At 35.2% G+C, this 17,087-nt stretch overlaps 1 pseudogene; it reads right to left on the bottom strand.

Moving 5' to 3' along the window:
- Positions 1–15,192: 15,192 nt before the first annotated feature.
- Positions 15,193–15,772, bottom strand: LOC110192129 (large ribosomal subunit protein uL6 pseudogene; annotated as a pseudogene).
- Positions 15,773–17,087: the final 1,315 nt, after the last annotated feature.

The following is a 17,087-nucleotide window of genomic DNA, read 5'->3' as shown; positions in this document are numbered from 1 at the left end:
AATGTCCTGATTTCCCTAAAAACGTATCAACTGATTTATGGTAAATTATATCCATAACATTCCTTTCATATTCAACAATACCAGAAAAAAATATTCCCCTTGATACAAGTATAGACACCTTTCAGTAAATATCAATTAGACTATTGGAAATATCAATTATCTACTGGAAATATTAAATACGTACTATTCAAAATTATTTAGTGGATACCTGTGATTCTACTAGTGAGAGAAATATCCTGTGTTGAAAATCCTTTCCAACAGTAATCAGAAAGTTATTTGTGACATACAATGTTAAAGAGTAGCTTGAAGAATTAATAATTTAAGTGATTTGCTCAGGATCATGTGGCCAGTATGTATCAGAATCAAAAATTTAGCCCACTTCTTCCTAATTCCAAGGGTTATTCTCTATCCTTTTTATGCCTCACTGCCTCTGCTATTGATAATAATAATCCTTTGATTCTAAAATGATAATAGTAGTAATGTAACATCTGTAGGAGAAGTGATATAACAAGTAATAATAATTACAAAAAAGTGTTAGTGCTCCTTGTTCTGGTAGTAAAGGTATGCAAACTACATGAGAAAAAAAAATCAGAAATTCCAGGAGCATACTCACTATATTTTCATTGATGCAGATGGTATTGATCACTATGTAATACTGTGTGCATGAATCTCTTAGAAGAAATGGAGTTGCCTTCATGTAGTAAATGGCTGAGAAAACAGTAGTGGGGTATAATCTCAAAAAAATGACATCTGAGTTGAAGCAAACCATTCAATATCACAGTAATACAAATCTAAGCTCCAACCATGGATGCTGAAGAAGACAAAATTGATAAGTTATTTGAAGACCTACAGCATCTTCTAGAAATAAAAATAAAAGATGCCACATTCACCATAGGAGATCAAAATGCTAAGGTACAAAATCAAAAGATGGGCTTCTGGGAACCAAGACGGCAGAGTAAAAAGGTAGTCAGTCTCACCCTCCCCTATCAACCTCTGAAAACCCAGAAAATATCACCCCAGAAAAAACCCTGGAACAGCTTGAACCAGGAGAAATATGGCAAGCAAGGGTAAATTAAATTACAGGAAAAGACACAAAATCCTATTACAGCAGAGGGAAAGAAGGGGGGGAGCATTGTTTGAACCTTACTTTCAGTAGATTTGGTTCAAGAAGGGTGTGACATAATCAGTCAGGTATACAAATCTAACTTGCCTTATAGGCACTAGGAGGGAAAAGGGGGAACAAAAGGGAGGGGGGAAAGAAAAGGGTTGGGGAAAGAAGGGAGAGAAGAAGCAGTAAGAGTAAAGGGGAAGAAAAGGGAAAGGGATAATAAAAGGGAGGAGGGACTGAAGGAGGCAGTGATCAAAAGCAAAACACTAGTGAAGGGGGGAAAGGAGAAAGGGGTAATAAAAGCATAAACAGGGGGTAAAAGGATGGAGAAAAAGGCATAGATAATAATCATAACTGTGAATTTGAATGGAATGGACTCTCCCATAAAACAGAAGTGGGTAGCAGAATGGATTAAAAATCATAATCCTACAATATGTTGCTTACAGGAAATACATTTGAAAAAGAGTGACAGGTACAGGGTAAAGGTAAAAGGCTGGAGCAGAATGTATTATGCTCCAGCTGAAGTAAAAAAAAAAAGGTAGCAATCCTGATCTCAGAAAAAGCCCAAGACAACCTGGATGATTGATCAGAAAGGTGTATCGCACTGGGCTGGGAAAGCAGCCGCCTCGAACCTGGAGCAGGCCTCAGAGGAATGAATCACGGGCAGCTGTGGAGGTTTCCAGACTCCTCAATCCACCAAGGCCAAAGACAACTTAGAAGGTCAGTGGGAAAAGTCTGTTTCCAGTGGCTGATCAGAGAGGGATTGCAGGGATCTCTTTGCCAGTGCTGAGGCAGGAATCTCTTGCTTTGCCATGTGTGGATCTGGGTCACAGTTCTGGGCAGCCATACTGGGGTGAGGAGGAGCGCTGGTGTGGAGGAGCTTGTAGTGGCTGTAGAGAAGAGCTCCTCCTCACAGTTACAGGACAGAAAGGAGTACTTGTGGTCGCAGGCCAGGAAAGGAGTAAATACCTCACCCCTTATCATACCACCTTGGAAGAACTAAAAATTTACAGGTCCCTACAAGTCTCTCTGAAAACAGCTATACAAACCCCGGAAGCTTGGGACGATACACTCTCCACATTGGAAGCAGACTCTTACCTTAACAAAGAGTTTAAAACTCAAGTAATTGGCCAGGATCATGAGCAAGCAGCACAAAAACAGTCAGACTATATTATCTTACTTTGGTGAAAAACAAGATCAAAATATACAAACAGAAGAAGACAACAAAGTCAGAAAGGTGTATCGCACCAGGCTGGGAGTGCAGCTCAGTGTGGCATGGTCCCCGGTGAACCTGGAGCAGGCCTCAGAGAGTTCAATCTCAGGCAGCTGTGGAAGTTTCCAGACTCCTCAATCCACCAATGCCAACTCAAAGCTCCTACATCCAAAGCCTCTGAGAAAAATATGAATCAGTCCCAGGTCTTGGAAGAACTCAAAAGGGATTTTGAGAAGCAAGTAAGGGAAGTAGAGGAAAAACTGGGAAGAGAAATGAGAGTGATGCAAGAAAATCATGAAAAACAAGTCAACAGCTTGCTAAAGGAGACCCAAAAAAATACTGAAGAAAATAACACCTTAAAAAATAGCCTAGCCCAAATGGCAAAAGAGGTCCAAAAAGCCAATGAGGAGAAAAATGCCCTAAAAAGAAAAATTGGCCAAATGGAAAAGGAAGTCCAAAAGATTACTGAAGAAAATACTTCCTTAAAAATTAGGATAGAGAAATTGGAAGCTAGTGACTTTATGAGAAATCAAGACACTGTAAAACAAATCCGAAAGAATGAAAAATTAGAAAACAATGTAAAATATGTCATTGGAAAAACAACTGACCTGGAAAATAGATCCAAGAGAGAGAATTTAAAAATTATTGGACTATCTGAAAGCCATGATCAAAAAAAAGCCTAGACATCATTTTTCAATAAATTATCAAGGAAAACTGCCTTGATATACTAGAACCAGGGGACAAAATAGAAATTGAGAGAATACACACATATCTTCCTGAAAAAGATCCCCAAAGGAAAACTCCTAGGAATATTGTAACCAAATTCTAGAGTTCTCAGGTCAAGGAGAAAATATTACAAGCTGCCAGCAGGAAACAATTCAAGTACTTTGGAAACACAATCAGGATAACACAAGATTTAGCAGCTTCTACATTAAAGGACCACAGGGCATGGAATATAATATTCCAGAGGGCAAAGGAGATAGTATTACAACCAAGAATCACCCACCCAGCAAAACTGAGTATAATCCTTCAGGGGAAAAAATGGTCATTCAGTGACACAGAGGACTTTCAAGCATTCCTGATGAAAAGACCAGAGCTGAATAGAAAATTTGACTTTCAAATACAGGACTCAAGTGGAATATGAAGAGGTAAACAGGAAAGAGAAATCATAAGAGACTTATTAAGGCTGAACTGTTTACATTCCTGCATGGAAAGATATTTATAACTCATGAGAACTTTGTCAGTATTAGGGCAGTTGAAGGAAAAAAAAATATATATGCATGTGTGTATATATATATATATATATATATATATATATATATATATAGAGAGAGAGAGAGAGAGAGAGAGAGAGAGAGAGAGAGAGAGAGAGAGAGAGAGAGCGCACAGGGTGAGTTGAAGATTAAGGGGTCATATCTGGAGAATAAAATTAAGGGATGAGAGAGGATGATACTCAGAGAAGAAGAAAGGGGGAGGTAGAATGGGGTAAATTATCTCACAAAAAAAAAACAGAAAAGAAAAGTCTCTCACAGTGGAGGGGAAACAGGGGAAGGTTAGAGTGAATGAGTGAATCTTATTCTCATAGGATCTGGCTTAAGGAGCGAATAACATACACGCTCAATTGGATACGGAAATCTGTCGTACCCTACAGGAAAATAGGGGAAGAAGGGGACAAGAGAGCAGGGGGATGATAGAGAGGAGGGCAGATTGGGAAAGAGGGTAATCAGAACTAAATACTTTTGAGGAGGGATAGGGTCAAAAGAAAGAACAGAGTAAATGGGAGGGCAGGATAGGATTAAGGGAAACAGAGTTAGTTTTTCAGAACATGTCTACTATGGAAGTGTTTTGCATAGCTGTACATGTACAACCTGTATTAAGTTGCTTGTCTTTTCAATGATGGTGGGTGGGGAGGGAGGAAGGGAGAAAATTTGGAACTCAAAGTTTTAAAAACACATATTTAAAAAAAGTTTTCACATGCAAGTGGTAAATAAGAAATACAAGAAATGGGGTACAGAAGTCTATCCTGCTCTACAGGAAAATAGAGGGGGATAAAAGAAGGGAGGGAGAGATAGAAGAGAAGTCAGACTAGGGGAAGGGGCATTCAGAATGCATGTCATCTTGGGGTGGGGGGAGAGGTGAGATGGGGCAAAAATTTGAACTGAAAAACTTGTGGAAGTAAATGTTGAAAACTAAAAGTAAATAAATTTATATTAAAAAAGTAAAAAAAAACACTAAAAAGCATATGTATAAATGGATACTTCCTTAAAAATAATAAATAGCATCTATCTAAAACCTTCAGCAAGCATCATATGTCATGGTGACAAACTAGAAGCATTTTGTATAAGATCAGGGGTGAAACAAGGATGTCTATTATCACCATTGTTATTCTATATCATACTGGAAAAGTTAGCTTTTTCAATAAGAGAAGAAAAAGAAATTGAAGGTATTAGGATAGGCAAAGAAGAAACAAAGGTATCACTCTTTGCAGATGACATCATAATATACTTAAGGAATCCTAGAGAATCAAGTAAAAAACTATTTGAAATAATAAACAACTTTAGCAATGTTGCAGGCTGTAAAATATACCCACATAAATCATTGGCATTTCTATATATTACCAACAAAGCCCAACAGCAAGAGACAGAAAGATAAATTCCATTTAAACTTATTGTAGACACTACAAATTATTTGGAGTCTACCTCCCGATACAAACCCAGGAACTCTATGAACACAATTACAAAACACTTTTCACACAAATAAAGTCAGATCTAAATAAGTGGAAAAACATCACTTGCTCATGGGCAGGCCCAGCTAATTTAATAAAAATTACAATCCCATCTAAGCTAATTTACTTATTCAGTGCCATACCAATCAAACTACCAAAAATTATTTTACAGAGTTTGAAAAAAATAATAACTATTCATTTGGAAGAACAAAAGGTCCGGAATATCAAGGGAACTAATGAAAAGAAATGCAGGGGAAGGTGGCCTAGGAATTCCAGATCTTAAATTGTATTATAAAGCAGCAATCATCAAAACTGCTTGGTAGTGGCTAAGAAATAGAGTGATGGATCAGTGGAATAGGTTAAATATGCAAGACACAGTAGTCAATGACTATAGTAACCTATTATTTGATAAACCCAATGACCCCAGCTTCTGGCATAAGAACCCGCTTCTTGAGAAAAACTGCTGAACAAACTGGAAAAGAGTATGGCAGGAGCTAGGAATAAACCAAAATCTCACACCATATACAAAAATAACGTCAAAATGGATTTATGATTTATATATAAAGGCTGGTAGTATAAGCAAACTGGGAGAGCAAGGAATAGTTTACCTATCAGATCTAAGGAGAAGTAGTAATGACCAGAGAAGAGATAGAGAACATTATGAAAAGCAAAACGGATAATTTTAATTACATTCAATTGAAAAGTGTTTGCACAAACAAAACCAATGCAACTAAAATTAGATGGAAGATAGAAAATTGTAAAAGAAAATTTACAACCAATCTCTCTGATAAAGGCCTCATTTCTAAAATATATAGAGAATTAAGTCAAATTTATAAGAATACAATCCATTCCCCAATTAATAAATGGTCAAAGGATATGGACAGTTCTCAGATAAAAAAAAGTAAAGCCATCTATGTCATATGAAAAAATGCTCTAAATCATTATTGGTTACAGAAATGCAAATCAAAACATCTTTGAGGTACCACATCACATCTATTAGATTGGCCAACATGACAAAACAGGCAAATGGTAAATGCTGGAGAAGATGTGGGAAAATTGGAACACTAATGCATTGCTGGTGGAGTTGTGAAATGATTCAACCATTTTGGAGGGCAATTTGGAACTATGCCCAAAGGGGTATAAAAATGTGCATACGTTTTGACCCAGCAATAGCACTTCTAGGGCTATATCCCAAAGAGATCATACAAATGAGAAAAGGACCCACATGTACAAAAATATTCACAGCAGCTCTTTTTTTGGTAGCAAAGAATTGGAAATTGAGAGGATGCCCATCAGTTGGGGAATGGCTGAGCAATTTGTGGTATATGAATGTAATGGAATACTATTGTGCTATAAGAAATGATGAACAGGCTGACTTCAGGAAAACCTGGACAGACTTGTATGGCCTGATGCTGAGTGAAATGAGCAGAACCAAGGGAACATTGTTCACAATAACAGCCACGTTGTGTGATGACTAATATTGATAAACTTAACCATTCCCAGCAACACAAGGATATGAGACATCTCCAGAGCCCTTGTGACAGAAAATGCTATCCACATCCAAAGAAAGAACTATGGAAGTTGAATTGCTATTTTTTTTCCTCTTCTGTTGAGTTTTGTTTCCTCTTTCTGATGGGTCCTCTTATTGGTTTTAATTTTTACCTACAACACCACTGATGTGAAAATATGTTTAATAGGAATGCAAATGTATAGCCTATATTAGATTGTGCACCTTGTGCGCCATCTAGGGAGGGTGGTGGGAAGGAAGGGAGAGAAAAATTTTAAACTCAAAAGCATGTGGAAGTTAGTATTGATAAATTGAAATAAATTAATAAAATTTTAAAAATAAAGTGAAAAAAGAAACAAACATTTAAAAAAATCCAAAGATAATTTGACTAACATCAAGTTTTCCATGAAGTACAAAATAAAGCAGCACATAGACTAGTAGAATTTTGTTAAAGACTCTTTTTCAACAATGAATATAGAAATCAAATTGGTTATATATTTTACAGTCAAAGATTCAGAAGCTCCTTACATTCAGTTAAAATAAGACCTGAAGTTGACTGTGGCTCTGATCATGAGTTTCTTTTTATGAAATTGAGATAAATTGAAGAAAGTAGAGAAAATCATCAGACCAGGTAGGTATGTCTTAAAACAAAGCAAAACAAAACAAATTTTATAAATATGAAGTGGAGGTAATGAATATACTGAAGCAATTGGATTTGGTAGATAAGGTGCCCAAAGAACTATGAATAGAGGTTTGCAATAATATTGTATAGGAGGTAGCAGCAGCAGCACCACAACAACAACAACAACAACAACAACAACAACTACAACAACATTCTAAAGAAAAAGAAGAGCAAAAATATAAGATGGATAGCTGATGAGGCTTTACAAATAGCTGAGGAAAGCAGAAAAGTGAAAGGGAAAGGAGAAAGGGAAAAAATATACCTGAATGAATTCAAAACTCCAGACATATAGTAAGGAGAGATAAGATTTCCTAAATGAGCAATGAAAAGAAATAGAATAAAACAATGGAATGGAAAAGACAAGAGATCTCTTCAAGAAAACTAGAGATACCAAGGGAACATCTCATGTAAAAGAAAATGGTAGAGACTCAACAGAAGTAGAAAAATTAAGAAGAGGTGACAAAAAAGGGGGAAAAAACTGTACAAGAAAGATCTCAGCATCACTAATAATAACAATGGTGTAGTTACTAATCTAGAACCAGGAATCTTGTAGAATGAAGTCAAACAGGCTGTAAAAAGCCTTATTGTTAAATAAGGTTAGTGGAGAGGATGGAATTCTAGCTGAGCTATTTAAAACCCTAAAAGATGATGCTACTGAAGAGCAACACTCAATATACCAGCAAATTTGGACAATTTGGCATTTGCCATAGGATTAGAAAATATCAGTTTATGTCCCAAACCTAAAGAAGCAATGCCAAAGAATGTGCAAATTACCAAATAATTTTGCTCATGTCACACACAAATAAGGTCATGCTTAAGATCTTCAAGCTGGGCTTCAGCAATATGTGAACCAAGAATTACCAGAAAAGCAGGGTGGTTTTTGAAGAGGCAGAGGAACTAGAGACCAAATTGTCAACATTCACTGGGTCATGAACAAAGCAAGAGAATTCCAGGAAAACAAAAACAAAACAAAAAAAAAACTACTTCATTGACTACACTAAAGCCTATGAATGTGTGGATCACAACAAAATGTAGCAAATCCTCAAAGAGATTTGAGTACCACATGATCTTACTTGTCTCCTGAAGAACTTGTAAACAAGTCAAAAAGCAACAATTAAAAACTGAACATGGAACTATTGATTGGTGTAAGATTAGAAAAGGAGTACAATAAGGCAGTATATTATCACTTTATTTATTTACCTAATATGCAGAGCACATAATGCAAAATGATAGAGTGAATGAATCAGAAACTGGAATTAAGGCTACTGGGAGAAATATCCATAACCTCAAATAGTCAGACAATACCACTCTGATAGCAAAAAGTGAAAAGTGAATAAGAAGCCTATTGATGAGAGTAAAATAAAAGATTATATAAGCTGGCTTGAAGCTTAACATAAAAAAAAAAAAGCTAAGATCTTGTTACTTGGTCTCATCACTTCCTGGCAAATAGAGGGATGAGAAATGGAAGCAGTATTTGATTTTAAATTCTTGGGCTCAAAGATCACTGCAGATGGTGACTATAGCCATGAAATTAAAAGATGTTTGCTCTTTGAAAGGAAAGCTATTGCAAATCTGGGCAGCATACTAAAAAGCAGAAATATTACCTTGCAAACAAAGGTCTGTATAGTCAAAACTATACTTTTTTTTTCCTATAGCAGTATCTGGCTGTGAGAGTTTGACTATAAGGAAAGCTAAGTTCACAGAATTGACACTTTTGAATTTTGGTGCTGGAAAGACTTTTGAGAGTCCCTTAGACATCAAGGAGATCAAATCAGGGAACATTTAAGAAATTAATTCAGATTATTCACTAGAAGATCAAATACTGAAGCTAAAGCTTAAATACTTCAGCCACGTGATGAGAAGACAAGACTCATTGGAAAAGACACTGATTTTGAGAAATATTGAAGGCAAAACAAAAAAAAAAGGAGCAGGAGAGGATAAGATGGATACTATCACATAATCAATAAACTTGAACTTGGGCAGACTTTGAGAATAAGTGGAAGATAGTAGGGCCTGCAATGCTATGGTCAATGGGTTCACAAAAAATCAGATACAACTGATCAACAAAAGTAGTAGTGGCCATTAGGATGGGTAAACTATGAGTACCCATGAAATGGAGTGAAGCTATATATTACTTTTTTTTTGCCAATAACAGAGCATAACAAAATTGGAAAGTGATCTTAACATGTATATTTAAGAGACTCACATACGTTATTGACGTCTTCATCTCCAAGTTACAAATAAAATACTGAAGGCAAAAGTATGACTTCATGAGAAAGAACTGCATATCCAAACCAATATTTGGTTAGATGATATGTAAAATTAGCATTGTTAAAATATTTTAGGAGACATTAAGGACACTAGATTAATAAAAAGTATGACAACACAAACTTCAAACTGTATTTAATAATTAAACAAATGAAAAGATATCATACCAATGTTTCAATTTACTTTGAAGAGGAAAAAGACATATTTAGATAGGAATTCTTAAAGCTCTTATTGATGGCTTAGGATGGGTAGTAAACTACAAAAAAAAAAGAATAATTAAAAAAAACTGGTATGCAAAATCACCATGAATGAATATATCTCCACAATATTTGAGAGGAAAATGTAAAGATACTGTATATTATAGTACATGGAGTGGATGCTGTTATATAAATACCAAAATGAAAAAAGGGGAGCTATTGAGGAATGTTCCTTGTTTCATGTGCTAAGCAACTTCAGGAAGCTACTAAATATCTATGAAAAGCTATTGGAAAAATGCACCATTATAGAAATAGAAAATGCATTTAGAAAATCTAAACACTGTATCTCCTAAAAAAAAAGAGAAAAAATGCAGCCTTCAGAATAAAATTCAGAAAACAAAAGTGTATTAGAAAATTCAGATTCCTTTAATCAGAAACTGAATGCAAATTGTCTAGCCAAAAGAAGGAGTCAAAATGAATCAAGGTCAATGAAAAACTTTACTAATGATGATTGACATTTTAGGGATAAGCAAATAGATAAATGAATAGATAGACAGACAGATAGATAGACAGACAGACAGACAGATAGATAGATAGATAGACCTGAAGGAGGATAGAGAAGGGGAAGAGAGACAGAGAAAGACAGAAAGGGACAGAGACAGAAAGAGAGACACAGATGGACAGACAGACAGACAGAGAGACTGAGAGATACATTAAGCAAATAAGTGTTGCAACAGTTAGATCATTGGGCCCAGAAGTTGTGTGATCTTGGGCAAGTCATTTTATCACTACCTGCCTCATTCCTGTAGAATAGGGAAAAGAATACTCTCACCTCCCATGCTTGTTTTAAGGTCAAAAGAGATAATATTTGTAAAGTTCTTAGAGCAGTGTCTTGCACATATCAAGGACATTTTCAAATTTTCCTTAAGGGTTTTGATCAGATATTCAAAGTTCATCTGGCTACTTCTTCCTAATTTGTGCATGTTAATAAATATCTGCCTGATCTTCAATATATTATCATCTCTTTCACATATCTAAGTCTGGCTTCCAAATTAAAGAAAGAGTTATATCAAAGTATCTTATTAATCCTATTTTTCTATATGGGAAAGGTTAAGTTATATGCAACTACTGAAAACACATTAAAAAGCTTCTTCATCCTACAAAATCTTTCTCTAATAATATCAAAATATCATTTGGGTGGGGAAAAATTATTCATTTGCGTCAAGGAAAATGGAGACTGGATGCTTTGAATTTGAATCTGAGATTCAGATTAAACTGATGGTTGACACATTGAATATATAGATATGAGGGATAGAGCTGTGTCTGTGTATATTAAGAGACTAACTGCCATTAAAGAAGAATTGGAAAGATTCATTTAATGAACTAACACTTTCTGATTACACCTTTGGAATAATAAAATGGAACCATAAGATATATATTTTTTTAATAGTTCCAGAAATTTCTGGTCAAGTCAGTGTACAATTTAAAGGGATTTTTAAAAAATTTTTTGTGTTGAAATGTAATCTATACAAGGTTACATAACTAGCTATACAAAAAGTCTGATCTTCCAAAAATTAAAAATCTTCACCATTAGAATGGACCTTACAGATGATTTAAGACAACACTTACCTGAGGAAGAATATTTTTTGCAATGCCCCACATATGCACATTGCTTTAAATCTTCATTTGATACAGATTTCTTAAAGCAGCTGATTACATTTTTATCATAAGCAACCAGGGAAAGAGCCCAATATAAAATACTATAATGACAATAAGGCATTTGTAGGGTAGCTCCATGAGGATTCAAAAGTCACACACACACACACACACACACACACACACACACACAGAGTACATATGTATGTCTCTATATGTATATGTGTGTGTATATATATAAATATGTTTATATGTGTATACGTGTGCATACGTGTGTGTTTCTCTCTTTCAGTTGCTAAACAGGCTTCCAAAGAGGGAAAAGGATTCTCCCCATAGATAAAATTTCCTGGTACAGCAATGCTCCACACCAGAAAAACAGAGAATCATGAAGAGTAGAAGGTAGCCCAAATAATCCTTGAAATTACTATAATATGATTTTCAGTTTCCCACCCTCTAATTTTCAGTTTTTCTTCATCTTTTAGCAATGATTTTACCTTCATCTGTTTTTACTTTTCCTGCTTCACCACTGAATCAAGGGTTCTGATGGAACAGTAATAATAATAATAACAATAATAGCAATAATAATAATAATAAAGCAATACTAACATCTTCTCTCAAACAACTAGTTATATTCTATATGCTATACATATTCTTGAGTCATTTCTTGTCTTTATTCTTTCTCTTCTTATCTCAGCTCTTGAGCTAGGTTCAAGGTAGCCCTTTGGCTATCTTGACATTAATTACCTATTGAATTAGACCAAATAATATTAAGAGCCTGATCTAGGTTGGTGGAAGAGAGAAGCCTTCATGTAGGAAGCTTTTTGCTGAGATGATGTGGATGGAGTTTAATAATTCATTAAATATCAGAGATGAGGGTTAGAGATAGCTCTCATATAAAAATTTAAAACATGGGGTAATTGAGGAATTAGCCATGGAATGGCCTGGATGCTCCAGCTATACAATATTCTATCCTCCATGTCCCTGTCTTATGTATAAAGGTAACATGAAAGACTTTTTTGAAGCCTAGCTATGTTTTGTTTATAGTATTCCTCTTACCTTTTGTATAGTTAGCCTTGTCAAAAAAAAAAAAAACAGAAGTAGAACAATGTGCTTAATTTGGCATGATGACTTGACGAAGTCAAGCTGGTTCTTTGCATCCATCATTTCTCTTTTTAAATGCTTGTTTTGAAAGACATTCAATATGACTTTTTTATTTTAAGTTTTTCAATATAAATCATTTTGTTCTAATATGGATTGTGTTGATTTATAATGCATGAAAAGAAACCCATTAGGAAGTACTGGGTTCATCTAACTGAACATTTCCCAATTATGTACTAAATGAGGCTACTAAGACTCTATGACTTCCCCAAGGAAAAGGTAAGTAGTGTGAGTCAGGGGACTATTTTCACTGATGCAGTTTCCAATCTCTCTACACATTAGAAGGAGTCTTTGTGAGGTGATGTGGGTTTAAAAATTTGTCCTCTCATGATAATTCTTTTTGAGCTTAGCTAGATTGGTTCTTGGATGAGAGCTACACCATTTTTTACTAAGCCCATACTCAGAGACTTCACAACTTGAAAGAAATAGACAGAAAATGACTATTTCTGGCACTATTTTGATGATCACTGAATCATGTCTGCATTATGATGAAGAAGTTTTCAACAAGTTAAAAAAATAAATCAACTAATCACAGAAATATCTGTGAGAGATTATTTTAATAAAAAATTCTCCAGGCTTTCAGAATGCTCTCAAACTTGTGTTGCTATCAACCAATACACTACTTCTTTTAGTGGACATCATAAAATCCTTTCACAATGTCCAGTCCTAGAAATTCATAACTCCTTTTTACTGATTCTACCAATTGGAGAGAAAAATATGAAATGGTTGTTAGTTTGTTTGTGATAAAATAGGAGTAGAGAGATTTACATTTGCATTAAAATTGATTATATTTGAAAATAAGAGCTAACATTAACAGTTTAGCAAGTCATTTTTGTTTCCAGATTTTAGTTTTCTGTAAATTGAGGAAGGCACTGTGATTGATCATGAAGATAACATTCTTTAGAGTTAAAGATTTCAGTTCACATCCAACATCAGAAACTTAAGGTCTTTTAGCCTCAGTTTCCTAATCAGTAAAAGTTCAAACAATGGTCAGGGGTTCTTGTTGCTCTAAATCAGTCCTGCACAACATATGGCCCATGCTTTTCTTGGGGCCTGCCAAAGGATTTCAGGTGGGCTGCAAAAAATGTAGAGGATGTAAAAGAAAGTAAAGATGTAATGAGTGCCTTGTCCATGCCCCGCTTAATCTGCCCTCCTCTAGTCACTAATGTGCCCATTATGTAACTTGGTAGGTGGGTTGCCACCGCATATGCTCTCTGGCTTGTCATGTAACCCACAGCAACCAACCATCATCAGTCTGTGTCTATTCTGAGAGGAGCAAAAGTCATATCTTTCCACTCTGTTTTCAGTCATTACTGGCATTGAACAGAGTTAAAGTGAGTGCAGCTATGCACCAATGTAGCTGATGCCCACCATGCAATGAGCAACAAGAACACAAGGGCTTCTTCCTCTTCCTCACTACACGGCTGCCCTTCAAGTTACATGAATGTCTGGTGCTCACTCCAAGGTCAGACATTCAGTTCAGTATTTCTTCATATGTAAGTAGTTACTGTGGAGATTTTTTTGGTTCTAACATTAAAGATTTTGGGGTGACTTTGTAAAATAGGTGATGAGAGCGTGAGACATGAGACACAAGACATGAGAAATAAAATATTGTGCCTTGTTTGCTGAGAAGTAATAGCCTTTCAAAAGAAATACAATCTTTGTCACCATTTTGAACCAAATATCATGACTTAAACAAGTTGAGTGCCAATAAAAACAACTTAAAGTATCCAAAATGTTGAAAAATCTCAGTGGGGAACAATGGCTTTTCAAGAAAGTAAACTCAGAAAATGAGGTGGCTAGTAAAATTAATTTTCAAATTTCTAAAGAAATTGCTGCTGCTGGGAAGTCTTTTACTAAAGGTGACTTGATAAAGAAGCGCTTGCTGATTGCAGTTTCTTGATTATGTCACAATTAAAAAAAATATTTTCGAGAATATGTTTGTCCCATATGACCATACAATGAAGAGTAGCTGATATATCCAACAACCTTAATGATAAATTAAATCAGAAGGCAAATGAATTCAACTATTATTCTTTAGTGATGAACAAAAGCATTGATTTGACAGTGTTCAACTTCTAATTTTCATTCAGGTTGTTGATGACAACTTTTAAGAAAGAAAGGAAATACGTGATTTGTAGTCCATGTGAGGTCAAACTACTAGAAAAGAAATGACAAATCAAGTGAACAAGTGTGTAACTAAAAAGTTAGGTATAACATCTGAAAACCTAGTGATCATTTTACTGATGGCACTCTATCTATGTGCAGGAAAAATCATGGTGCAGTAATTCTTACTGAAGAGTTTGCTGGCCCAACAAAGAGACAAATAGATAAATAAATAGACAGACAGACAGACAGACAGACAGACAGACAGACGGACAGACAGACAGACAGACAGACGGACAGACAGACAGACAGACAGACAGACAGACAGACAGATAGATAGATAGATAGGTAGGTAGATAGATAGATAGATAGGTAGGTAGATAGGTAGATAGGTAGGTAGGTAGATAAGTATCATTGCATTTTACATTGGCAAGTATTATGCAGCAAAGTTTTGAATTTCAACCACATAATTTCAGTGCTACTTTTTTTTTCAAATGACAAAAATTAGTTTGATTTTGACATCTGGATAGGTATTGACTCCTCAGGACATGACCTTTGGCATCTTTTCAAACTTATTCATCAGCTTGTTGCACTGCGCCTTTCTCAGACATATAGATGCCATCTAAAATTTTTCTGATATACTTGTGTTTTACTGTGGTAATCTGTTGAATCAGGGCAGCTAAGTTTGATACAAGTTCAATATCATATGTTTCAAGAATTAACTCATCTTTTTTGGGCTTGAGAATAGCATAAGTAACACCTGGTTTCATGCACACTTTCCGGATATATTTTTCACACAAAAAACTTTCTGATTTTGACAAGTGAGCCATTCTCTTGAATGACAACATTCATGGGGAAGTGAGCATATACAGACGTCATCTTGTAATGAAAACCCAGGGTAACAACTTTGATCATGTTTTGTACATGAGTACAGATTATGCATACAGCTTCAAGATCTTTTTGATTTCCCCACCACTTGTCCACCTGGAGACTTTTTTTCTTCTTTCCCAGGAGACTGAGCTCAACATCGATATGGTTGAAATCCTTGCAGAGGGTTCCTCTGGGCCCCTTCACAATAACTATCCTACCCTTAAGAGAGATAGCAACATTTTCTGGGATGTTGACAGTCTGGTTGTTTACAATGGTCTTCATTCTGGTATTGAATGGGCCAAAGAGTGTCAGTGGTACTTTCAGTTGTAAACTGTATTCATTCAAGGGGACTAAACCACAGATCATTTTGAACATTTCTTGAAGAAGTTGATGCTACCTGCAATGACGTACTCTATCACACAGAAGTTTGTTGGTTGAGCTGTGGAAGAATATTATAATGTTTTGCTGTTCTCAAGAAAGAAATTATTCAGATCTTAGAGAATGACTTGAAAAATTTCCAAGAGCTATGTAATGATGTTTGGAATAAAAACCTAAATTTTTCTGTGACATCACAGGTCTTCTAAATGAATTGAATTCACGGCTTCAAGGGAAAAGTCAGCTTATTTTTTTTCCAAATTATTGCCACAGTAAAGGCTTTGGAAATGAAATTGGGACTCTTCAAAAGCCAACTGTCAAAAGAACAAATACGCCACTTTATTATATGCATGAAACATATTCTGTTGTGTAAGCACGCCAAGTTAGGAGAAAAATATCCAAGAGACTTTTAACTTTTGATCCAGGAGTTTGACAGAAGACACACTATCCAAAGAAAATGACATTAAATTTAAGAAAAATAAAGATCCTTTCTCTGTGTATCCACAGTGATTTCCACACATTTACAGTTAGAGGTTATTGAACTTCAGTGCCCTACAGTTTATCAAAATAAACACAGAGAAACTAGCCTTCAAGATTTCTACAAGAGCTTGAACAAGGGAAAGTTTAAAATTCTCTGAGACAGTGCTTTACAGGTTTTCAGCATATTTGGGAGCACCTACATATGTGAACAAACCTTCTCCATTATGAACTTGAATAAAAACAAGTAATGATCAACTGTAACTGATGAACACTTCGAAGACATTTTGAAAACATCAATTTCAAACATGATTCCAGAGTATGATAAAGTGATTGCTGACAAGAAGTGTAATACCTCCCATTAGCTAAATGTAAACCATAAGAAATCCTGAAAAAATGTATTAAAACTTGTACCACTTAGCAAAGTAATTTTTTTAACATTGATATGATTTCATGATGAATAAAAATCTTTAGTAATAAGTGTAATTAATTGGTATTAATTGAAATTTCCTTTTTTAAAGAAAACCTATGGTTTATTTGCAAAATAATCATTAATTATATCTTTACTTGAAAAGTGATCTGCTAAAAACCTATCTGCAGGCTGATGAAGTTTAGCCTATTTAATTGTGGCCCCTACCTACTCCCAAGTTGTGCAGGGCTGCTCTAGATCTTTGGCCTCATAATTAAAGGCTCTTTGAAGTCCCTTCTAATTCTAACAGTTTAAGACACTTTACTACTCTCATAT

The sequence above is a fragment of the Phascolarctos cinereus genome, unplaced genomic scaffold (assembly GCF_003287225.1).
Source record: "Phascolarctos cinereus isolate Bilbo 61053 unplaced genomic scaffold, phaCin_HiC Scaffold_2;HRSCAF=192, whole genome shotgun sequence".
In the NCBI taxonomy this organism is placed as follows: Eukaryota; Metazoa; Chordata; class Mammalia; order Diprotodontia; family Phascolarctidae; genus Phascolarctos; species Phascolarctos cinereus.
The sequence above is the reverse complement of the archived record's forward strand: the minus strand, read 5'-3'. Positions and strand labels throughout refer to the sequence as shown.